Below are 25,498 nucleotides of genomic sequence, written 5' to 3'. Positions count from 1 at the left end.
TTTCTTTTTTTTTTTTTCTTTAGCTGTTCTTATTAGCTATGGATTTAGCATGGCTTGGTCCATGGGGAAGAGGGAAATGTTTCATGAGCCTTCTAAGTCAAGGTACATCAATCATGAAGCACTTAATTGATTTTGAGTACCTGTTGGAATTTGGAAACCTTTTCAAGTGTGCTGTCTTATTTGATCTTCCCAACAATACTGTGACATTTAAAAAGCAGACATTATGTATTCACTTTATTTTGCAGATTGAGAAACCATGATGTACAGGAAGTATGTATGTTTCACAAAGGTCCACAGCTAGCATGTAGCAGAAACTCCTTATATCAACATGTTGCCTTTTCCACTTCCACCCAGGAGTTCGCCAGCAGGGCCTCTGGGAATGAACAGGTTTAACCAGTATGTAACCAAACAGAAGTAATGGGGTAGGGATATAATCACCAAGCAACTTTTTACTGTCTCCCCCTCTTCTTTTTAAGGTTTAATGGATGGGAAATTTGCTTTCACTAATGGAGACAGAAACTCAAAACTCCCGTGATTCCTCTAACCTGTCAGGTAAACGGAACTTTAACAGTCCTTTCCAGCTGCAAACATAGTCTCAAATTCATAATTAAGAGAACCCAACTATAGGCAATTATCAAAACTTCAAACCTAATTTGAAATGGGCCGCGCGGTGGCTCACGCCTGTAATCCCAGCACTTTGGGAGGCTTCGAAGCAGGTGGATCACAAGGTCAGGGGATCGAGACCATCCTGGCCAACATGGTGAAAACTCATCTCTACTAAAAAATACAAAAATTAGCTGGGCGTGGTGGCACACGCCTGTAGCCCCAGCTACTTGGGAGGCTGAGGGGCTGAGGCAGGAGAATTGCTTGAACCCGGGAGATGGAGGTTGCCGTGAGCTGAGATCGAGCCACTGTACTCCAGCTTGACTCCTGGCAACAGAGCGAGACTGTCTCCAAAAAAAAAAGAAGAAGAAGAAGAAAAAAGACATGAAAACTTCTTCTTCCCCCTTTCCCTGTAAGCATTTCCATAGATAGGAAGTAAGAAAGGGAAAGGGAGATGGGGAGGAGGAGTCCTTTTCCTTGTACCACCCCCTTTCTATTTTGTTAATCTGGTTCAAATCTTTTCTTCAAGGTCAAATGGTGTTAAGAAGAGAGGCGGGCCTGGTGCGGTGGCTCACGCCTGTAATCACAGCACTTTGGGAGGCCAAGTCGGGCAGATCACAAGGTAAAGAGATGGAGACCATCCTGGCCAACATGGTGAAACCCCGTCTCTACTAAAAATACAAAAATTAGCTGGGCGTGGTGGCGCACGCCTGTAGTCCCAGCTACTCGGGAGGCTGAGGCAGGAGAATTGCTTGAACCGGGAGGGGGACTTTGCAGTGAGCCAAGATCGTGCCACTGCACTCACTCTAGCCTGGTGCCTGGAGACAGAGCAAGACTCTGCCTCCAAAAAAAAGGAAAAAAAAAAAAAGAAGAGAGGTGAGCTGAGGTGGGACAAGAAAACTCTTGCCTAATTAGTACCATCATACTCTCTTCTAACACTGACTCTCAGAAGCTACTTTGTGGATTCTTAGAAAGAACTGCATCACTGAGAACTTCTCATCCAAGAGTCCCTTGATATGAGTCATACATACTCCTCTGGTTCATCCATCTAATGCAACCAGCCTGTCTCGTGCCTGTTAGATTTCTCAAACAGGAGGCAAACACTGGTCTGCTCTGTGTCTCAATTTCATATCAGGTTCAGTGAGTGCTCCTAATAAGTCCCTTGCACTAGGCTTGAAATGAGCTGCCAGTACTTTATCCTCCACCCTTGGGGAGATTTAGAATCTCAGCACAACTCTCTCCAAAAAAAAAAAAAAATCCTCTTTAAGATCTTTTCTCCATTCTACTTTTTTTAGACCCTCCATGTAATCAAGACTTGTAAGACTCCTGTAATTGGTTTTATAACAATTTTCAAACTTTACCTTTTGCTCTGGAAACTTTCCAGGAGATGTATCTATTAATTCTATGTGCCTTAGTCAGAATGTTCAAATGTTACGTCAAGTAAGTATAAAATATAATCCCTGCTCTTTAAGTGTCTTCTTTTAACTGGGAAGGCAACTAACATATGAAACTACATCAAAATTGAAACAACACTGACCACAACTTTTGCCAATGCTCAGCAAATAGGAAATTGCCATGGGCTGGAATGACATATTCTATAAGCTTCATATTTTAAAAAATCAAAAAACTAGAAGAAAGAGGGCATTCCTAAAGAAAAATTGCAATGAAGAAAAAAGCATACAATAAAAATGATCATAATATTTTAACTATCTCTCAAAATTGTCTCTCCTGTTTCTATCACTATTGTCTTAGTTCAAGCCAGTGTTGTCACTCACCTTTATTAAGGCGATAACCTCTTACCTGGTGTGCCTAAGTTTCATAATCCTCCTCTCCGCCACTCTCTCCCAGCTCATTCTCATTATCCAGACAATATTTCTCTCTCGATTCATCTTTTCTTGTTTCCCCTATTCAGCCATCTCAGAAATTTCTCAAAATCTCCATGTTATTTTTTTTTTTTTCCCACATACTATCCTCTCCATCTGACTCTTCTCTTCCTATCTCATTTTCACCTGGTATGTTTGATAATTGATCTGCATTCTGTCTTTGTTCCTATCTCCTCCCAGTGTACTCGCCTTTGTACAGCAAAGCCTAGAAAACTACAAATTTTGTTTTCCAGACTCTCTTGCCGTTAGATTCCTGAGTGTGAAACAGGCTGTATCAGGTCCATTCAGTCAAAGATCTGAAGGTAGAAGTGAAGGAAATACCACCTTCCAACTGCTTTTCACTGCTTCCTTCCTGCAGGCAAGAAGAGTTGTGCAGGTATGGATATTTCTGCATTCCAGACTACAGTTTCCAGTGTTATGGGTACTGAGTGGTCAACTATTGGTAGCAGTGGCTTCCTGATCCCAGCTCCGGAATGCCTTGGTCTGAATTACAGCACCATGTTTAAGTTAATTGGTCTAGTGAGCCTCTTGATTCTCACCTCCTGAAATATTAAGATAGTAGCTCCCATAATAGGTGGCATTCTGTGATTCATTTCTGGAGGCTCAGGATGGAGCCCATTCTTCTCATCCTTCCAATAATTGCATAAGCACATAAGTTCCTATAACAAATCTCTTTCTGCTTAAAATACTTTGAGTGCCTCTTTTTCCTGTACAAGTGCTTGTTTGGCTCACCTAACTAATGACAAGTCATTCTAAAGGCCCAATTCAAATGCCCATTCATCTAGGAAATCTGAGTCATCCGCAAGATAGGCAGCAACAAATGGGAGGATTCCAGATGGAGGTTTACTTTTTCTTCTATTTGTTGTCATAGTACCCTGTACATACTGCTGTCCTTTATATATCAAAGAGTATAAGGTTTTCCTAATATTAATCTTTCTTCCATACTAGACTTTCTTACTTCTCTTCCAGAAGGAGAGACTTTATCATACCGATGTTTGTACCTTCAGTCCCTACTACATAATAAAATTTCAATATATGTAAAATGAATACATTACTGGACAGATGGATAAAAGAAGAGAGAAGAGACTTTTAAACTCAAGTGAAAAATTATAATCTTTAAGGAATCAAGTATTTTCTAATAAGCTTCTAATAGCTTCTAATTGGTGGGGTTTTTTACCTTTATTCTGAAAAAAAAATTAGACTATCTCCTACACTCATAAAAGTCAGAGGTTAGAGCTTTAATTTTCCTTTCTGAGGCAGTGTTACAGAGAAGGAGGAATAGAATTGCATTAATGTTTTCCCCAGATTTACCTTCATAATAAGGAACCAGAAATTCAAACAGCAGAGAGGTATTTTTCCCTTAACATGATGTACTATGATATTACCATATAATAAGGACTACACTGGAATAGAATTGGAATGAAATTGAAAAAACTAATTCTGTGTTTTAAATAGTAGATTGGCCAGGCATGGTGGCTCACTCCTGTAATCTCGACACTTTTAGAAGCTGAGACACGCAGAGTGTTTGAGCCCAAAATTTCAAGACCAGCCTAAACAATATGGCAAAACCCCATCTAAAAAAATACAAAAAAAATTAGCTGAGTATGATAGCATGCACCTGTGGTCCCAGCTACTCAGGAGGCTGAAGCAGGAGAATCTCTTTAACCCAGGAGGCAGAGGCTGCAGTGAGCCATGACGGTGCCACTACACTCCAGCCTGGTTGACAGAGCAAGATCCTGTCTCAAAAAAAAACTGTGCATCTATTAAATCACAATAGTTGATAGTAAGATTTTAGTGCATGTATATATACACACACATTAAATTATACATGTATAATCCTATATAGCATATAGACAGTTATATATACTTAATCATCTCTATTTTACAGTCAAGAAACTGGGCTTTAGCTAACGAAGGGTAAAAGAACTAAGATTCAAACATGACTGATAAGACACACATCATAAATATAAAAACAGAAAATTTGAATGTAAAAAGATGGTAACTTTACCCAAAAGAAAATTGGTGTAGCTATAATAATATCACATTAAAATGAGTCTAACTTAAGAAGTATGGCAAGAAATTCACAGGAACATTTTACAATGATACAAGCGACAATTCACCAGGAAGAAGTCATGGATTTTTATGTTTTTAATAACACAGTTTTGAAATATATAAAACAAAATAGACAAATTCATTGTAACTAAAAATTATAACATGTTTTGCTCAGTAACTGACAGTAGGCAACAAAAAATATATAGATTTTAACAATATGATTAATAATTGACATAACTAATACATATAAAAGGTGATATGCAACAATTTGGGAATATGCATTCTTAACTATGCACACGGAACATTCACTAAAATAAATCTTATAATGGGCCATAAAGAAAAATTTTAACAAACTTTAAAGAATATAATCACCCAGAGTAAGGTTTTTTTTTTACCACAGTGGAATTAACCTATAAATCAATAATTGAAAAGTAACTAGACTATTCCAAACTGTTTGTAAATTAGGCAATATATTTCTAAATAACCAATGGATCAAAGAAGAAATCACAATGCAAATTAGAAAATATTGTGAGGCCGAGCACAGTGGTTCACACCAGTAATCTCAACACTTTGGGATGCTGAGGTGGGAGGATCACTTAAACCCAGGAGTTCAAGACCAGCTTGGGCAACATGGTGAAAACCCATCTCTAAAAAATTAGTCCAGCATGGTGGTGTGCACCTATAGTTCCAGCTACCCAGGAGAAGGAGGTGGGAGGATCACTGAGCCTGGGGAAGTCAAAATTGCAGTGAGCCATAATCATGCCACTGCACTCCAGCCTGGGTGATGGAGACCCTGAAAAAGAGAGAGAGAGAGAATATTTTGACCTAAATGATAGCAAAATACGACATATTAATGACCACAAAGCACAGGCAACAAAAGCACAAGTAGCCAAATGGGAATAGCATCTAACTGAAAAAATTCTGCACACACAGCAAAGGAAACAATCAACAGAGTGAAGAGACCACATATGGAATGGGAGAAGACATTTGCATACAACACATTGGATAAGAAGTTAACATCCAAAATGTATAAGGAACACAACTCAATAGCAAGAAAGCAAATAACCTGATTTTAAAATGGGTAAAAGACCTGAGTAGACATTTCTTAATAAAAAATATCAAGGGCAACAGGTATATGAAAAATGCTCAGCATCACTAATCATTAGAGAAATGCAAATTAAAACCACAATGAGATATCACTTCACACCTGTAACGATAGCTTTTATGAAAAAGACAAAAGATAAGAAGCGTTAGCAAGAAAAGGGATCCCTTATACACTGTTCATGAGACTGTAAATTAGTACAGCCATATGGAAAACAGTATGGAGTTCCGTGAAAAATTAAAAATAGAATTACCATATGATCCAGCAATTTTATTTTGAGTATAGATACCCAAAAGAAATGAAATCAGTTATGTTGAAGAGATACTTGCACTCCCATGTTCATTGTAGCGTTATTCACAATAGCCAAGATAAGGAATCAACCTAACTGGCTAACAGTGAATGAATGAAGAAAATATATACACAATGGAATATTACTTGGCCTTAAAAAAAAGGAAATTCTGTCATTTGTGACAACATGGATGAACCTGGAGGACATTATCTTAAGTGAAGTAAGCCAAGCACAGAAAGACAGATACTATAAACTCTCACTTACATGTGGAATTAAAAAAAAATCAAACTCATGGAAGCAGGAAGTAGAATGGTGGTGATTAGCAAAGGCTAGGGGTGGGGAGAGGAGTTTTAGAGGGATGGTGAAATGTTGGTCAAAGCACAAAAAGTTTCAATTAGACAAGAGGAGTAAGTTCTGGAGATCTGTTGTACAGCATAGTGACTATAGTTAACGATAACATATTGTATGCTTCAAAATTGCTAAGAGAGTAGATTTTAAATGTCCTCATCACAAAAAGTCAATATGTGAAGTGCTGGATACATAAGTTAACTTGATTTAATCACTCTACAATGTATATGTCTATCAAAATACATATAATGATGTACAATATCACAATGTACATTATGAATATATACAATTTTTCATTTGTCAATTTTAAAAACATTAAAATATGATGTATGATTTGTTCTATACAGCTAATGCAGTACTTAGAGGAAAACATATAACTTTGAGTACCTCTTTTAAATAGAAGCATTAAATATCAAGGATATAAGCTTCCATCTCAAGAAACTAGGCTGGAAAAAACCCAGCAAATTAAACCCTGGAAAGCAGTAGAAAATTAGGAGCAGAAATCAATAAAAAAGAAAGCAAACATATACCAGTGAAAATTAAGGCAAAAGGTAGTTATCTGAAAACAAATGTAAAAGCTGATAAACTTCAAGAAAAATTAATCAAGAAAATGAGAATATATTTTTAATATCTTACATAAGTGGAACTTTATTGTAGATTCTATAGATATTAAAAAGATAATGAAGATAAATTTGATTTTAGATAAACAAACTGCTTGTAAAGCCTAAAGTACCAAAAGTGACTTTAGAAAGACAAATTTTATTTATGTTTAATTGACAAAAAATTATATATATTTGTCTTACATAACATGATGTTTTGATATATGAATGCATTATGGAGTGGCTAAATTGAGCTAAATAACATGCACAATCTCACATACTTATTTTTTACCGTGAGAACAGTTAAAATCTATTCTCTTAGCAATTTTCAAAAATACAACACATTGTGATTAACTACAACCACCATCTTATACAATAGATGTCTTTAATTTTTTCCTGCTATCTTACTAAAATTCTGTATCCTTTGACCAATATCTCTTCCCTCCTCCAATAGAAAATCCAATAGCCCTCTATCTGTTAAAGAAATTGAATCAGGCCGGGCGTGGTGGCTCACGCCTGTAATCCCAGCACTTTGGGAGGCCGAGGAGGGTGGATCACGAGGTCAAGAGATCAAGACCATCCTGGTCAACATGGTGAAATCCCGTCTCTACTAAAAATACAAAAAATTAGCTGGGCATGCTGGTGCACACCTGTAATCCCAGCTACTCGGGAGGCTGAGGCAGGAGAATTGCCTGAACCCAGGAGGCGGAGGTTGCGGTGAGCCGAGATCACACCATTGCACTCCAGCCTGAGTAACAAGAGCGAAACTCCATCTCAAAAAAAAAAAAAAGAAATTGAATCGCCAGGCACGGCGGCTCACACCTGTAATCACAGCACTTTGGGAGGTTGAGGCAGCAGATCACAAGGTCAGGAGTTCAAGATGAGCCTGAGCAACATGGCGAAACCCTGTCTCTAATAAAAATACAAAAATTAGATGGACATGGTGGTGTGCACCTGTAATCCCAGCTACTCAGGAGGCTGAGGCAGGATAATCGCTTGAACTCCGGAGGCAGAGGCTGCATTGAGCCGAGATCTTGCCACTGCACTCCAGCCTGGGTGACAGAGTGAGACTCTGTCTCAAAAGAAAAAAAAAGAAAGGAAAAGAAATTAAATCCATAACTAAAACAATGAAAGCTCCAAGCCCAAAGAGGTTCACCAGTAAATTATTTTAATTATCTAAGGAAGAACAATGTTAGGCAAACTCTTCCTGAAAATCAAAAGAAAAACTGTTTCCCAACTCACAAGGCCAGCATAACCTTGATATCAAACTTGACATTAACATTACAAGGAAGGAAAATATAGGCCAGTATCTCTCATGAACATAATGCAAAAATCCCAAACAAAACATTAGCAAGTTGAATCCACTAATACAAACAGATAATAAATACATTCAAATTGAGTAAAGTTGATTACAAGAATGCAAGACTGGTTAACATCTGAAAATCAACAGAAACTAACAGAATAAAGGAGAAAATTCACATGATTATTTCAAGAAGAAAATAAACCTAAGCCAGTCTCACTTACAATTCTAGGCTTTGGATCAGTAATAGAACAGCATCGTGTATATAAGAAACTCATTCAGCTTTCTTTTTAAATAACAGAAAATGATCAAACAACTGAGTAAAATTAGCTTGAAGAGAAGGGGATTCATGGAGTCCAGAGGTAAACAGTTAAAGATGCGGCAATGTTTCATGATGCCATCAGGGATTCAGCTTCTTTCCTTCTGCTCTGCTGCTTTTTAAAGCATCCACAATAGTGCCTGGCACAACAGCATGTATTCAGTAAATATCTGTTAAATGAAAGAAACAATGAGTTAATTTTCACCCTGAAGATTATCATCTAATGGCCAGAAGACTAGAATCAGGTCCATATTCCAGGCAGAAGGTAAACCAGAAAGGAGTGTGGTGCCTATATCTAGAAAGTCAGAAACCCTCAGCTTTCATCTCCGTGTATAGAACTGACTCATTTGGCCACCTGACTGCAGGGGAGCTTGGAGAGTAAGTATTTTTAGCTGGGCACATTATCATCCTGAAAGAAGAAGAAGGGAAAAAAATGAGAGTTCTGTTACTAAAGAGAAAGAGAGAATAGATACTGGGTCCCTTTATATAGAAGATACAACAATATACACTGTTAAATCTGCAAAATGAATAAGAAGAGGCACCATCTCTAAGAAGACTGAAGCTTCACAAGTGGATGAGAGAAATAAGTAATCATTATATAGGGAGGAGTAAGGTAACAGCCACACAAGAGGTTGAAACAAAGTGCTCTGGGAAATCAGTGGAGGAAAAGACAGTATCTGGTTAGAGAGACCTGAACTGATTCATGGAATAAAACCCTTAAGAAGTTTTAAATACGGCTAAGATTTCAACAAGAAGCAATGGGTACATTCCATATCCTATAGAATAATACATTCTAGCTATACAAACAGAAGCAAAGGCAATTAGGCAATATACCTGGCATCTGAGGAATGGCATATGTATGCTGTAGTATATCAGATATTCACAAAAGCCTACTTGGAGATAAAGCTGGAAACATAATTTGGACTATATCATAGAGGCACTGACTGCTGGGTGAAGAACTCAAATTTAATCCAATGGACAAAAAAGAGGCAATGCAGGATGTGACAAAGAAAACCATAAGACAGATGTGGTACTACTGAAAGCTAATTCTGACATGTAAGTAAAGTTTGGACTAGGGAGAGTTTCCAGGATCTTGTGATCATCTAGCAAAGAACTCTCTGTTCCAGGCATGAAGAAAAGCAAAGAAAAAGTTCTGTCCTATATAAGTTCAATCAAAGTAAAATGGGGAGAAAGAAAAGAGCAGTTGGCTGGATGTGGAGGGTTGAAAAATGTGCTGCCATTTTTGTTGTTGCTGTTGTTTTGTGACAGGGTCTTCCTACGTTGCCCAGGCTGTCCTTGAACTCCTGGGCTCAAGTGATGCACCTGCCTCAGCCTCCCAAAGTGCTGGGAGTACACCTGTATGCCACTGCACCCAGCCTGGTTTTAAACTTTGCTGAAAGACAGTGGTGGTGACATTAACAGAAGGAGAGGTGAGAAGAGGAAATCTAGCTGCATTTGTTTAGCTGGCTATTATAAACAACAGCCTACAGACGGATCTAGATATTGGGCCCAAGAGTCAGCTGTACTGTTCATCCATGTGAACACCCAGAACTTCTCTGAGGGAGGAAACCCAGGACAAAGTCATGAAAATAGCTGGGTGAATGGGAAATTTAAGAGGAGCCAGTGAACAAGCAAGAGAGGAGATGGAAGGAGGAGGGATTAGAAACTTGAACATCAACAAGAAGGAGCCAGGGTTTTCCTAGCATCAAAAGCAGAAGCAACAAATTTTTGTGAAGTACTTGCTGATTTATTTACTTACGTGCCTCACCTGATCTTAAATGCCTTAAAAAAAGGAACAGCCAGCACTGTGGCATGCACCTGTAATCCCACCTATTGAGGAAGGCTGAGGAAGAGAGGAATCACTTGAGCCCAGGAGTTCAAGGTCAGAGTGGGCAACATATTCAGAGATTGGCAACCATATCTCTTTTAAAAATTAAAAATTATTTTTAAAACCCAGGAAGAGTCTAATTCATTCTTGTTTCTCCAATGCACAGTCTGCCACTAAACAGTCGAATAATACAGAAGAAAAGAGGGAGGTTGGAAGGTAAAAAGGAAGTTAGGAGAGAAGGAGGAAAAAACTAAAAACAGTTGGAGATTCAGAGAGAGTGTTTTTAGTAGAATGCTAGAAGTAAAGCCAGATTGCAAGTGGCTAAAGGGATGACTAAAATAGAATGAAGACAATAGATGGTGATTTTTTTTTTCAAAAGGGCTTCTGGTACCAAGAATAGGATGCTTCTAGAAGAATCAGAGACTGTTTTTTGTTTGCTTGCTTTGTGTTTACTATGATAGGAATACCATTTGATGTATTATTCTGATCATTTCCCTGACATTTAAGGCATTCAGTCAGTCTTGCCCTTATTCAAAGGTCTTCCTGGTTTTTTTCTTGTTGTTTCCCAAACTATTAAGCTCTTGGGAGAAATTAGAAAAAGAATCCTAACTTAGGGTTTGACTAAGTTTGTCAGAGAACCAATTTCCTGAAAAAAAAAAAAAAAAAAAAAAATGAAAGGAGACTTATTTCCCCCTACTAGAGATTTCCAGAGGCAAAGAAGCAGGAGGAAGTAGAGAGAAAGCCAGTTGTGGATTCCAAGAGCAGATTATGAGGGCTCTGACTTGCCGTAGCCTCACAGAAGGAGCTCAGACCTGAGATTAAAAGAGCTGTGTAATCTGTTTATGAATACAGGGCTTTGAGTAGGCTCAGCAAAGTTGCCTCCTTGTCAAGAAGTGTTAAAACAGACTTCTTGGATTTTTTTTTTTTTTTTTTTTTTTTTGTGTGTGTGTTTTTTTGAGATGGAGTTTCCCTCTGGTTACCCAGGCTGGAGCACAGTGGCGCAGCTCCGCTCATTGTAACCTCCATCTCCTGGGTTCAAGCAATTCTCCTGCCTCAGCCTCCTGAGCAACTGGAATTACAGACATGTGCCACCATGCCCGGCCAATTTATATATATATTTATATATTTTAGTAAAGATGGAGTTTCTCCATGTTGGTCAGGCTGGTCTCGAACTACCGACCTCAGATGATCCACCTGCCTCAGCCTCCCAAATTGCTAGGATTAGAGGTGTGAGCCACCACACCTGGCCTAAAACAGACTTCTTAATGGTGACCTGTGCAGACCAATAACAAGGAGAAGTATTGCTGTCCTTCCTCATTCTCTCCCCATTTTCTCCTACTGCATAAGAGCCATTAGGAGGAAAAGGTAAACCCTGAGAAGAATGGAAGTTTCTTTCCCACATCAGCAAAATGGGGCTTTGAGTTGGAAATTAAGATACATTATAGAAAATGAAAAGAGAAGTTATTAGCTGAGTACATGAACTGAAATCTACTGGAACAGGTCTGTAGGCAGAGGAGAAGGCATCGTGGAGACTTCAGTACAAAGCCAGAAGCAATGCTCACCACCATGATGTGAGCTGTCCCCTCTGGAGATGTCCAACTGGTTGGCCCCAAAAAACAAGGCAATATAGAGAGTCAGAAGCAAAGCAAAATCTCTCAGATGGACTCTATTTTTAAGAGAAATTTGAGGCCAAGTGATTGAAATAGAGAACAGAAAAGGTTTGAAACAGCAACCTTGTGAGGGGTATGAAAAGACAAGCCAGTGTGTACACAGGTGAGCAGCGGAGTGCCTCGCAGCCTTCTGAAAGCATTTAGTCTGTAATAATAGACAGCAGCATGAGTTTTTGCATTGATGTGTTGATTTATGTATGGATGTATATTCTGCTTTGTTCAACAAAGGATAGAGATTGCTTACAGGGCATCCCTAAGAACAGAAAATAAAAAATAAATCAGAGGCAGAGAAAATATATAAATATATATTAGAATAGAGTTCACAAGCAGGATGATCCAGGCAACACAATTCTATGTGTTTCTCTAGCCACCTGTACAAAGGATCAGAAAACGTTAACATCTGGGGTGCTCTATGGGGCCGAGCAAGAACAAAAGGGAAAGCACCAAGGGAAAGCCATTAGCTGCTCGTGGCACTGAACTTTGTTCAATAAGTGAAATCAAAGTGGGATGGATGGACTGAAAGAATGTAGGGGAGGGGCCATAAAACACATTAAGACAAAGACTAGAAAGAGATAGAAAAATATACAGGAGCTTGTGATCAAAGACTGCACAGAACAGAGACACGCTTAGATGCTAAGGGAAGCCACTTAAGAGATTGTTGTGGACTGGGAACAATGGCACATCCAGGCAATCCATCCCTTCTGAGCTAAACAGTATCAGAACACTCAAAATATAGCTTGTTACATTATTAGGAATTAATAAATATTCATTGACTCAGTGGCTAAAAGCACAGAATGAGGACAAAATGTTAATAAATAGGACACAGTTCTTGAGGTCCTCTAACTCAATGGGAAAACAAGTTAAGCCAATAAATGCAATGCAGAATGGTTAGTGGCATAGCTGTGGATATGAACATAATGCTGTGGGAAGTGAGCTTAGCTGTATTCCCTAAGAAGTCAGGGAAGCATCCCAGAAGGGACCTCTGCCCTGTGTCAGGAAGGATGAATTGGAATTTCAGGGAGGAAGCATGATAGAGTGCAAGTGTGTAAAGGCTTGGAACCATGAATGAGCACCATGTGTTCTGTAAATAAAAAGATTCTGTGTGGCTTACTCAGAGTACTTAGAGGTGAGCAGCCAAAGAGGCTAAAAAGAGGGGCCGGGGCAGACTGTGAAGGGCATTGTGTGCTGCCGTGTAACTCGTGGGGACTGAGGAACAACTGGGGGTTTTTATCCGGGAAGTGTCAAGGTCAGTGGTGTGGAACAATACCTCTGCCAGCAGCATGGAGAATATCTCAGTGGAGGGAATGTCAGTAATCAGGGAGACCTGTTGGGAGGCTAATGCAGCAGTTCATCTGAGAACTAAACTGACGTAATCACAGGTGAGGTGTGCAGTAGGTACTAGACAGGCAGAATTCTTAAGGGTACAGCAAAATTGACCACTTTGTTCACTTTCAAGGGACTGCAAATCAGCATAATTTTTCAGGAGGGTGGCTGCAATATGTACGCATGACTTTAAATACGTTTGTACCGGGCCAGGCACAGTGACTCACACCTGTAATCCCAGCACTTTGGGAGGCTGAGGCAGGCAGATCACGTGGACAGGAGTTCAAGACCATTATGACCAACATGGTGAAACCTGGTCTCTACTAAAACTGCAACATTAGCCTGGCAGGGTGGAACGTGCCTGTAATCACAGCTACTCAGGAGGCTGAGGCAAGATAATTGCTTGAACCCAGGAGGTGGAGGTTGCAGTGAGCTGAGATTGTGACACTGCACTTCAGCCTGGGCGACAGAGTGAGACTCTGTCTCAAAAATATAAAAAAATAAAAATTAAATAAACATTTTTGTACTCTTTGACCCCAGAATTCAAGAAAATAAACCAGGCTTGAACCTGGAAAGTGGAGGTTGCAGTGAGCCAAGATCGTACCACTGCACTCTAGCCTGGTTGACTTAGTGTGACCCTGTCTCAGGCAAAAAAAAAAAAAAAAAAGAAGGCAGAGGAGGAAGAAAAATCAGTACTACAAAAGGAAATTTATGTTCAAGGACGCTCACCATCATGGTTTTTTTTGATTTAAAAACATCCTAAATGTGCAACAATGGGAGAACTGTTAAATAAATTATGATATATTCATACAATATATGAAAACATAGGTATTAAAAATACATTTTCAAAGAATATGTGGTGATAGCCAGGTGCAGTGTTGTGCACTTATAGACCCAGCCACTTGGGAGGCTGAGGTAGGAGAATTGCTTGAGCCCATCTAGGAGAGTTCAAGTTAAGCCTGGGCAACATAGTGAAATCCAATTTCTAAAAAAAAAAAAAACAAAAAAAAAAAAAGGAAATAATATGTAATGGCATGTGAGAATCTCACGATAAAATATTTAGTTAAAAGGATATAAAATGAAATACAGTTTGAGATAATTTTTCTAAATATACATATGTATGAATTAAAATATTAGACTGAAATCCACCAAAATGTTAATTGTATTCATCTCTGGGTGGTAAGATAACTTGTTTTTTTCTTCTCTTTACCTTTGCGCGTTTTACAAATTGTTTTCAGTGAATATGTATTGCTCATGTTATCATTTTTAAAAATCAGTGAATAATGCAAACCAGATTTGCAACTATAAAAAGAGTGTCAACTACTAGAGAACACAAGCAGTAGAGAGATAAGTAAGTCTGACTTGCAGGCATCAAAGATGAAGCAGGTCTAGATGATCAGACTCACACTGACATTGGCAGTGGTGATGGCATTGTCAAAGATTAAGAACCTCTGCTCTCATTGCTGCTTCACTATCAAAGGTAAAGCCATTTGAGAGGAAAAAAACCTGTTATTACAACACCATCATAGGTAAAACCAAGACATAATCGATTTTTTTATGAAGATACTCTTAATATATTTAGTGACATCCCTTTTTAATTTTATATCTTTTCAAAATTTCTCAACATAACGTATCCAGATTTCAAACTGTTATAAAACTCAAACAACCAGACTTTCCCCTAGGATGTACAGTGATCCTTGCTTTTCATAACAATGGTACTGGAGGGCTGTTAGATTTTTAGACACTTACTATTATCACAAAACTCTCATGTGATATTCAGAGTAGTTCTCTTTTTCTTCTGTTAATTCTACAGAAAAATTAGTCATGTATGATATAATGGAGTTAATGATCTAAGATATTCAATTAACCAGAGACCCTCACACAATTCTCCAACAATGCTAAATGAAGTAGATTTTGCACAAATGCATCATTTCTTATTTATCTTAGTAGCTGGTTGTGAGATGTGAACAAGCATCTATGTTATCCTCACTTGCAGAAATGTTATTCTTAACCTGAACCTGTGCAGCCAGAAGGAACTAGAAGACATTCATTCGTACTGACAGGTCTCCCTTTAAATTCATCACATTCCTGACTAATAACTTTAAGCATGCAGTTCATGCTGCCCAGCAAGCACAGCACATTTCCCTAGTTCATTTACTATTCCACTCTCCTGGACAACAATTCTCTCTCCTAAAACTTCCAACACCTCCTCCCCCATCTTCACTCTCAGCTCTTGACCTTGATTGCTACTTCCCTGAGAAAATAGAAACCATCAGAAGAGAGCTTCCACAAGTTCCCACCAACACACAAGCAACTCCACCCGCCCACAAGCATCTGGGCCCAGATACACCGCCTTCTCTATTTTACCAGGGATGAACTTTCCGTGTTGCTATCTAAGGCTAAACTCCGCCTGTTCACTAGATCCCAATCCTCTTAAATATTCAAGAACACTACTCCAGAAATTCCTCCCCTTTCCTTCTCCTGCATCACCGTTTTCCCACTCTTGACCACATCATTCTGCTGGTATACAAACAGGATGCTTTTTCTCCCATCTATGTTGCCTTCCAGCTACAAAGTCATATTTCCATTCTTCTTCACAGGAATTCCTCTGAAGACTTCTCTACACTCAGGTCTCTAAAACCTGTTCTCCCATTCCCTCCAGAATGCTGTTTCGGCAGGCATTGCCTCTTCCATGTTCCAGAACTGCTCTCCAACAGTGATGTCCACATTGCTAAAACTCATGGTCATTTCTCTTGGTTGACTACTCGGTAACATTTATCATCATTGTTTGGACTGTTCTTCTGGAAATATTTTATTAACTTGTTTCTCAGGACACCATACTATCTTGGTTTTTCTTTTACTTTCCAGCCCCCTAACGTTTTGTTCCCAAGGACCTGATATTCCCTCCCATCTCTCCCAGTTGTCTCCATGGCTCACTCTCTCGCCTCCTTCAGATGTTTGCACAGATGTCAGCCCAGATGTTGCCTGCTCAGTGAGACCTTTCCTACCCACACTATTAAAAGTAATGGCAAGGCCAGGCATGGTGGCTCACACCTATAATCCCAGCACTTTGGGAGGCCGAGGCAGGTGGATCACAAGGTCAAGAGATCGAGATCATCCTGGTGAACATGGTGAAACCCCATCTCTACTAAAAATACGAAAAATTAGCTGGGCATGGTAGTGCGCATGATGGTGCATGCCTGTAGTCCCAGCTACTCAGGAGGCTGAGGGAGGAGAATCACCTGAACCCAGGAGGTGGAGGTTGTGATGAGCTGAGATTGCGCCATTGCACTCCAGCCTGGGTAACAAGAGCGAAACTCTGTCTCAAAACAAAAAAGTAACGGCAAAAACCACAATTACTTTTGCACCAACCTAGTATTTAACATCGCAACCCATTTCTCCCCCAATTCTCCTAATCCTTCTCTTCTCAGTACTTATCACCATCTCTAGTATTACATATTTGGTTTATCTGGCTAGAGGTTAGTCTACGTTTACTGTTTGTTATAGCTGTAGGTAGCAGAAGTTAAACTTTCCTTTAGCATCCTTATGTTCATATCCTCTGTTGTCCTTGGGTTTTCCTAGAGACACCTCAAATATCTGAGATGCACAGTGCTCTTCCGTTGTTATTATACAGGACCCGGGTTAGTGTTGTGGTGAGGTGTGAGGGAAGCGGCAGCATTCTGTAGTCCCTGGATTGGATCTCCGCCTTTTCATGAGCCTGCATCCCTAGTCTGTGACCTTCATGGTGCTTCTCAGTTTTACTTTGGTTTGGTTTGGTTTTTTCTCATAGAAGAGATAGGAAAGTTAGTCAGGGCTTGAGCTGAGTTTTTTCCTTCTCCCAAGTCAGTCTCTAGAAAGACCCTAGTAATTTAGACTCTGGTAAAATAGTTTCTCTTGAAGGCAGTCCTTGTTAGGAAGAACAGAATGCTTTGGGCACATTTCAAAATAGCTTATTTTCCTCTCCCCATGCCAGAAGCACAAGGGGATTTTTCTGATGTCCACTGTGAAAACCTGATCGAGCTCCTCAGGGTAAAACTCATGAAAGCATGGGGCCTCCTTTAAGATTGGGCCCTTCTGGAGTTTTTAATTCTCAAACTTGTTGACACTGAGCCTTCAGCAATCTGCCACTTACAGATTAGGTCTTCCTACCCTCATACAGGTTCCCACTGAGTTTTATTTTAAGTTTTCTGTATCTGCCTGGCTGACTGGCCAATTTGGGGGCAAAGTTTGCCCTATGACCTCAGTTCTCTGATGGATCTACAAAGAGTTACTGATTTTCAGTTTGTTCAGCTTCTTTCTTGAGAGAAAGGCTTGAGAGATGACCTTCACATTCCTTGTATGTAGGACCAGAAACCAGAGGTTTACTTGACATATTTATTCATTTTTATTATTCTTCTCACCTACTAAAATATAAGTTCTAGAAGAGGAGGCATTCCTGTCTGTTTTGTCCACTGCTTTATTCCTAGTGCCTGGAACGGTACCTGACACGTGGTAGGTGCTCAAATAGTACTTCTTTGAAGAAATAGAATGAACAAAACATCTCTCAGTAGTTTCTAGTAGAGAAATTTCTTAGTTGGGACCACTGAACATAGTCCCTGTGCCCGGAAAGCTCTTTCCTCTCCCCAGCCTTTCTCTTTCCCTGGTTAACTCCTATACATTTCTCAAGTTTCAGCTTATATGTCAGCTCCTCAGGGAAACCTTTCCTGACCTTCAGGTTGAAAATCATCGCACTCATAACCCTATTGCCTGGCACACTTATTGTAATTAAATAATCAAGTAATCATTTATTTAAATTTGTATCCATTGCAGGATTATCAGCTCTTCAAAGGCAGGTACTATGTTTCTTCTGTTCATTTTGGTATAAGCAGCTCCTAACAGACTGCTTGACTAGATGCTCAGTAAATATTTGTTCTATGAACAAAGGCAACACCTTGTCTTGACAAGACAACTGGATTAGTGCCACTTCACAAAGTCTACCAGAACTTAGTGCCCTAAAACAACAATACTCATATATTATCTCTTGCAGATTCTACAGGTCAGGAATTCAGAGTGGCTCAGCTGTATGGTTCTGGCTGGGAAATCACATGGGGTTACAGTCAAGAAATCAGCCAGGGCTGCAGCCATTTGAAGGCTTGAGTGGAGCTGGAGACATTTGCATGGTGGATCTTCCACATGCAGGCTGCTGATAGGAGGACTCCATTCCTCCTCACACAGGTGTCTCTGAAGCCTATTTAGGTATCCTCACAACATGGCAGCTGGCTTCCCCCAAAAGTGGGCAATATAAAAGACAGCAAATGGAGGTGGTAATATTTTTTATAGGCTATCTGTGGAAGTCACAAATCATGACTTCTTGCCACATTCGGTGTGTTGAAAGTGAGTCGCTACCTCTGGTGGACTTTGAAGTGGCAGGGAGTAGGACTCCAGCTTGGAAAGGAGTTGTGTCAAAGAATTTATGGACATATTTTAAAACCACCACATAACCCATTAACAAATTAGTGGATAAGAAGATGAGAAAAAATTTGATGTAGTGACTCAAACCTAATTTTCCTAGTTTTAGGAGAAGCAAAAATAACTCCACAGTCATTTAAGAGCAATATAATTTAAAAATCAGACAATAGATTAATATTTGGGATTACTTCTTTAACACCAACATGGATTCAGAAGTCTAATGTTCACAAATGCTTTGACATCTGAAAGTATCCTGGAAAAATTTTTTTTTTACCAAACCCTGGAAGGTCAAAAGCCAATGGCCAGCACAGCTCTGCAGAAAATATCAGTGAGTAAGGTAAAGAATGAAACAATTGCAAAATAATAACACTTCTATCCTTGCAAGGTTTACAGTCTGTCCACTCATTGATTGCAAGGAACAGGAATACAGAATTTTGTTCTCTGATGATTTATATCAGCCGTACATCTAATCCTAGGATTGGAGAACTATGCTGATAAGAACTGAACTATACAAGGTAAGAATTTGAACAAGGCATAAATTACACGAGCCATTGTAATATTACCACCATATATATTGCCAAGCAGAACTTTAGCACAAGCCAAGATCCCTTAATCACTCTTTGTGAGGAAGAGGTTAGTATCAGTGTCTTGGCTCCCAGTTAGGGCATATACGTCTGTTAAAAATCTCTTGTTTTAATTGACTGGTGCTGTCTCCTTCCCTTCCTGTCCTGGGTCATTTTTAAGCACGGAAGAAGGGTTTGTGAACAATGTAAATAATAAATAACCCACACCACATTCACATACAAAATGGTGGTGACTCATAGTGGCAAGAAGTTTTAAAAATGTGTGCTTCAGTATGTTTGTATTTCTTTTTCATCCAAATACCTACACAGTAAAGAATTCACGTAAGTGATTTTTCCATATGACAGAAACTTAGTCTTTCAGGTACTCATACATTGTTATTTAATTTTAACAATGATTAATGAAAATGTTTGTAAAATACAATAGATGATTCTACACTTTTTAAACTAAGTATACTAAACTTCAAACTTTTCTTGACGATTCTAGAATCTCCTTATAGTTATCAAAAGTGGTTATTTTATAAAGCAATGTAAGGCCAGGTATGGTGGCTCCCACCTGTAATCCTAGCACTTTGGGAGGCCAAGGTGGGTGGATCACCTGAGGTCAGGAATTCGAGACCAGCCAGGCCAATGTGGTGAAACCCTGTCTCTACTAAAAATGTAAAAACGTAGCTCGGCGTGGTGGTGCATGCCTATAGTTCCAGCTGCTTGGGAGCCTGAGGCAAGAAAAATGCCTCAACTCAGGAGACAGAGGTTGTAATGTGCTGAGATGGCACCGGTGCACTCCAGCATGGGCAACAAAGAGTGAAACTCCATCAGGCCACATAGTACAGCAGAAAGTTTATTAAACTAGAAATCAGAATGACTTTATTAAGTTCTTTAATCTCCGTACCACACAGTTTCCTCATCTGCAGAATGGGAATATTATCTTCCTTGGATTTCTTTTTGTTTATGATAAATATCAAATTATATAACACATGTAAAAATGATCAATTATTAGATGTAAGAATGTCGACTGAAACAAAGGACTGTTTCGGCCCAAGAAGTGTTAAACAGCTATGATTCTGGTATTCCTGTGTTTACTGTACATGCATCATGATTCCCCAAAGCAGCTAGATTACCTCTAAAGATACAGCTAACAGATCCTGAGTAACTGGATTCTACTTTGAAAAAAAAAGAAAAAAGGCTTACGTTTGCTCATATAGGTTTTATTTAAAATGCCATATATTTTTGATATATAGAGTTCTCTTTTACTTATTGTCTCCTTCTGTGCTCTATTTGGCTAGTCAAGTTTGATAGATGGGAGATTTCTGAATAAATGAAGTTTTATAATCTGTGTATCTTTTTCTGAGCATGAACGCAAATGCCATGAATATTTAACGTAATATTTCCCATGTTGCGTGCCTCTAAAAATAGACATAGGTATACAAAAATATGGCCAACGCTGACATATTTTTTCAATGTCAGTACAGCCACTGAGATCAGTATAGCCACATACCGTAGCCTACATGGTTAAGGTTTCCAAGCATTTGGGAAAACTGTTACATTGACATAGTTCTAATATTATCATCAGGCTTTAGAATATTGATTGCTAAGAAACCATAAGTCCAGCCAGCCACATTACTAAACAGAGTGGATGGTACTAGTGGCATTATCCCTCCAGAGTTCTTGCATAAAGCAATGTGTCTCTCCTCCAAACAAAACCATTAACCTCACCTTCACAATTTCATCCCAGAGCAAAAGTGTAACTGTGCTACAGAAACTACAAGCTCTAAATTTGACAGTGGTTTTGAAGGTCATTTCAGGCAATGTCTGAAGCAGTAGTTTCTAAACACTGGACTGTGGCCAAGGGCATCAGACTTAGCTGGCAAACTTATTCCTAGTTCTGACATCACTAAAATCAGATCTTTTGGATATGAAGCATAGGTATTTGTACTTTCAACAAAACATCCAAGTGATTCTCCTGAGCAGGCCATATTTGAGAATCACTGGTCAAAATTAGGTAATTGAGGTTGCCCCCATTCTGCACTGTTTCACAATTGATAGAACACTCCACTGAGAGGCACTAGATTCTGCCATTCTCCCACCGCAATAAACAATCATCAAACACTAGTACTCTGATTTCCATTCCTTCACCATTTATTTGCTCAGCTCCTACCACACGCATTGTGATGGGTGCCAGCTTCACAATAATGAATAAGGCAGAGATGGTCTCTTCCATCCCGGAGCTCAAAACCCAGCAGTAGGAGGAGGGGAAGGTGGTATATTACATATTAAGCAAATAATCACTAAATTTCTGTGTATCATGAGTGCCATAAAGGGAAACAATAGAGTGTCTGAGAAAGTAGGACTAGTGTTCAAATATTAATGATACGAGAGTTGTCAGAGAAGACTCTCTCAAGAAATAACATTCAATTTGAGATTTGAAGAATGGGTAACATTTAGGAGTACGGGCAATCCAAGATGAACAGCAGGTGCACCCACCCTGCTGCAAGAATTTCATTTCTTGCTTATACTTGTTCTCAGATCATAGTCTCAGATCCACTGAACAATGTGCCTTAAAGCAGCTTAGGAAAAGAACAGTCAGAATAAGAATCAAGTCCACAGGACCAGTGGGGCCCATTAAGAAATCCCAGACCTGGATGTTTGTTTATTGTCAGTTTCCAATCTAGGGGTCTTAATCAGTTTTACATAGTTTAATCTAAAACAGTGGTTCTCAATCTTGGCTGTAACTGGACTCTCCTAGGAAGCTTTTAAAAATTCTGATGCCTTGGCCTCACTCCTAGAAATTCTGATTTGATTGGTCTGTGGTGTAGTCTGAACATAAGAGTTTTCTAAAGCTCTCCAGATGATTCTAATGTGTAAACAATTTTGAGAACCACTACTTAAAATAGGAAAATATTGTATCTAAATTTATCAACAAGGAAAGTCAATGGAAAGTTATAACAATCTGTGTGTTTTGTGCATCTCTGTTGGAAAGTGACGAACAGCTGGTAAAACTAAACCTTAGGTTACTAGCACAGCAATCACCAAAGATGGCCTCATTGGCTCTCTGCTTCACATATAGGTAGCTCTCTTTGGCATCTGATATGCTTTCATGAGGCAGTCTTTTATGTCTATGGCTCTGTGTTCTGGGCTAAGGAAGAAGATGTACATGAAACTTAGCAAAATAACTTTTCCCTCAGAAAATTTGAAGTCCATTTGGAAAGACAGCCCTAAAGACCAAAAAATAAAATGAATACAGTTTAAGGTATTAGCTAAGACAACAGAAGTTCAAGAAATGACAGCAAGATAAGCTTCACTGAAAGCTGGGCTGATCAAAAGAGACAAGAAGATATGGGTTCTTAGTGATACAGGAAGAGCAGAAAAACAAAGGCAAAGAGGAAGAAATAACCATGGTAGAAAAAGAGAAGAGGGAAGAGACCTGCCTCATCTCCCACAGTGGAAGGTGAGAGTAAGAAGAAATCAGCAATCTCTCCTGTTGAAGTTGGTCAATGACCAGCAGCCATTGTTAACTCTTCTTTCTCAGAGAACCATTCTCCTTGGGCATCTGCCTTCAGAGTGAAGAAGGGTAATTTCATATTTCCATTTCCTTCTGTAGGAAAGGTGACTAGCCATTGATTTCCAAGTGTTTTGATGTCAACAGCCAGGTTTTACAATTTTTCGTTTCTCATAGATCCCCCCGTCCTCCTGGGCATAGGTAGAATAATCTCTCATATTCAATCTCTCAGGTATAAGTTTCTCCAGATGACATACCCAAAGGGAAATAAAATCATAACTATTCTATATGTGTTTACTAAGGCATTGGGGAACATGAGGTAACATACATTATCTTATTTAATCTTCACAACATTTCATTAGGAAACTATGATTCCCCATTTTTCAGATGAAAACCATGAGGCTCAGAAAAAAAGATTTGCGTAAGTTCACACAGTAAGCAGTAGAACTGGCACTTTTGCCCAACTTTAACTTGTTGGTACTGCCTTTTAATAAAAAATTAAAAAAAAATTTTTTTTTGAGATGAAGTTTCACTCTTCTTGCCCAGGTTGGAGTGCAGTGGTGTGATCTTGGCTCACTGCAACCTCCACCTCCTGGGTTCAAGGGATTCTCCTGCCTCAGCCTCTGGAGTAGCTCAGATTACAGGCATATACGACCATACCCAGATAATTTTTTACATTTTTAGTAGAGACAGAGTTTCACCATGTTGGCCAGGCTGGTCTCGAGCTCTTGACCTCAGGTGATACACCCGACTCGGCCTCTCAAAGTGCTGGGATTACAGGCATGAGCCAGTGTGCCCAGTCAGTAATGCCTTTTTAAAATTTTATAACTGACAAGAAATTAAGATTCTTGGCATTGCTTTATTAAATTCAAGACCTCAATGATCACTGTGCAGCAGAACCACCTGTAGCACTTTCATCATTTATAGAAGCTTGGACCATCCCCCGACCCCACCTGAGAATGACTGAAAGTCTCCAAGGCAGGGCCTAGAAATGTGTTTTTTTTAAATCCCACAGACGATTATGATGTACAGCTTGGATGCAGAATAATGGTCCTATTCAGTGGCAAGGACTGGGAAACATTTGTGTAGCTTAAATGCTACTTACTGTGCTTATATGCAGGTTGTATAAGGCTCCTTACTTTGAAATATGTGTACCATTTTTCTATAGAAACTGTTGGAAACAACCATATAAAATAAACAGCAATGATGAAAAACTAACAGAAGCAAGAGACACTCTACTATGGAGAAGCTCAATAAATCCCAAGTTTGGGAAACTTGTGAAGTGTCACCATTTCTAGTAAATAATGGCCTATGGGATTGTCACACTCTTCCAAAAGTATTAAAATGTATTACACTAACCCTGCTTTTTTTTTTTTTTTTCCGTTTGTAAATGTGCTTGTGGAGCTGAAGTCTGTTTAAGATTAACCCAGTTCTTGGTTTCAAGCTTTTCAGCATATATATTTCATGCACACTTAAAAATTATCTTCTTTAAATATATACTAATAGAGGTCAGATGCTTATCACCATGGCAGAAAATGTGATTTGAGACAGATTTGGGCATCATCAAATGATGATCTTGTTCACCAGTCACAGCATCAGCACTTTGGAATGTTTTTACAATTAGCATGTGATTATTGCAGAAAAAGGTGTTCAGAGTAAACATGGGAGGCTGGGAGAACCAGAAGCAGACTTTCAGAATATTTGGAAATAAGGTGGGATGGAAAAATTTGGGTCAATCCTTTATCTTTTTGTTGCATAGCAATTAGTTTTTATGTTATTCAGAATATCATTCTGAAATGACCATGCTCAAAGCTAAATTTTCCTTCATTTGGAGCAAAGGACTATCACTCAAGGACTGTCTGTACGAAATGAGACTTAAAAAGGAAGCTCAACATTCTTTCATCTTTGTTAAGAACTGAGTGAAGGTAGATCCAAGATGGCTGATTAGGAGCAGCTCAGGATTGCAGCTCCCAGTGAAAGCACAGAGGATGAGTGGACACTGCATTTCCAGATGGATTTTTATTGTCCAAAGACCAGGAGATTCCCAGGTGGAGGAGCCCCACAGGTCGCCAGCATGGCTGGTTTGGCTGGTGTGGATGCTTTGCCAGCACCCTGGGACAGCAGTTCTCCGTACAAAATACACGGGTCCAGGCACCGTTTTTTTCTGGCAATTGGAGCTCCAGGAAGGCAGTGTTGTCATTCATCTGATTAAAAAGGGGACTGAAACAGGGAGCCAGGCCAGGAGATTCCCAGGCAAAAAAATGCCGCGAATCTCAGCACCACTGTTTCAGCCAGCGCAGTGGGTCACCACATGGGAATCACACAGATCCCAGTGCCTTTTCAACAGGTGACTGGAACGCCTGGGAGAGAGTTGACTGTTCAACTAAAAAAAAAGGCTCTGAGGCAGGGAGCCAGGTGATCAGACTTGGCTGGTCCCACCCCCACAAAAAAAAAGCAATTGGAAACCCTCTGGGTTGAGAGTTTCACAGCAAGCACAGCTAAACCCCGGGAAGGTCCAGCTCTGTGGGGGAGGGGCGTCTGCCATTACCAAGGCACTCAACCATTACAGTGGTAGTCCACCATTGCTGAGGCAGCCCGCCATTGCCGAGGTAACCCACCACTACAGAGAGAGTGTGCCATTACAGAGGTGGGCC

At 39.5% G+C, this 25,498-nt stretch overlaps 1 protein-coding gene across 1 annotated transcript in view; it reads right to left on the bottom strand.

The window, feature by feature from the left end:
* Positions 1 to 4,619: 4,619 nt before the first annotated feature.
* The window catches only part of LOC128928780 (uncharacterized), a 77,607-nt gene continuing 56,728 nt past the window's right edge, over positions 4,620 to 25,498 (bottom strand). The window contains exons 3-4 of the mRNA XM_078334399.1: positions 8,401 to 8,665; positions 4,620 to 5,331 (exon numbers count right to left, since the gene is read on the bottom strand). The gene's annotated coding sequence lies outside the window, so the exon portion shown is untranslated. The remainder of the gene's footprint in view (positions 5,332 to 8,400; positions 8,666 to 25,498) is intronic.

The sequence above is a fragment of the Callithrix jacchus genome, chromosome 8 (genome assembly GCF_049354715.1).
Source record: "Callithrix jacchus isolate 240 chromosome 8, calJac240_pri, whole genome shotgun sequence".
Lineage (NCBI taxonomy): Eukaryota > Metazoa > Chordata > Mammalia > Primates > Cebidae > Callithrix > Callithrix jacchus.
Note: the sequence above shows the minus strand (reverse complement) of the source record. Positions and strands in the feature narration are given on the sequence as shown.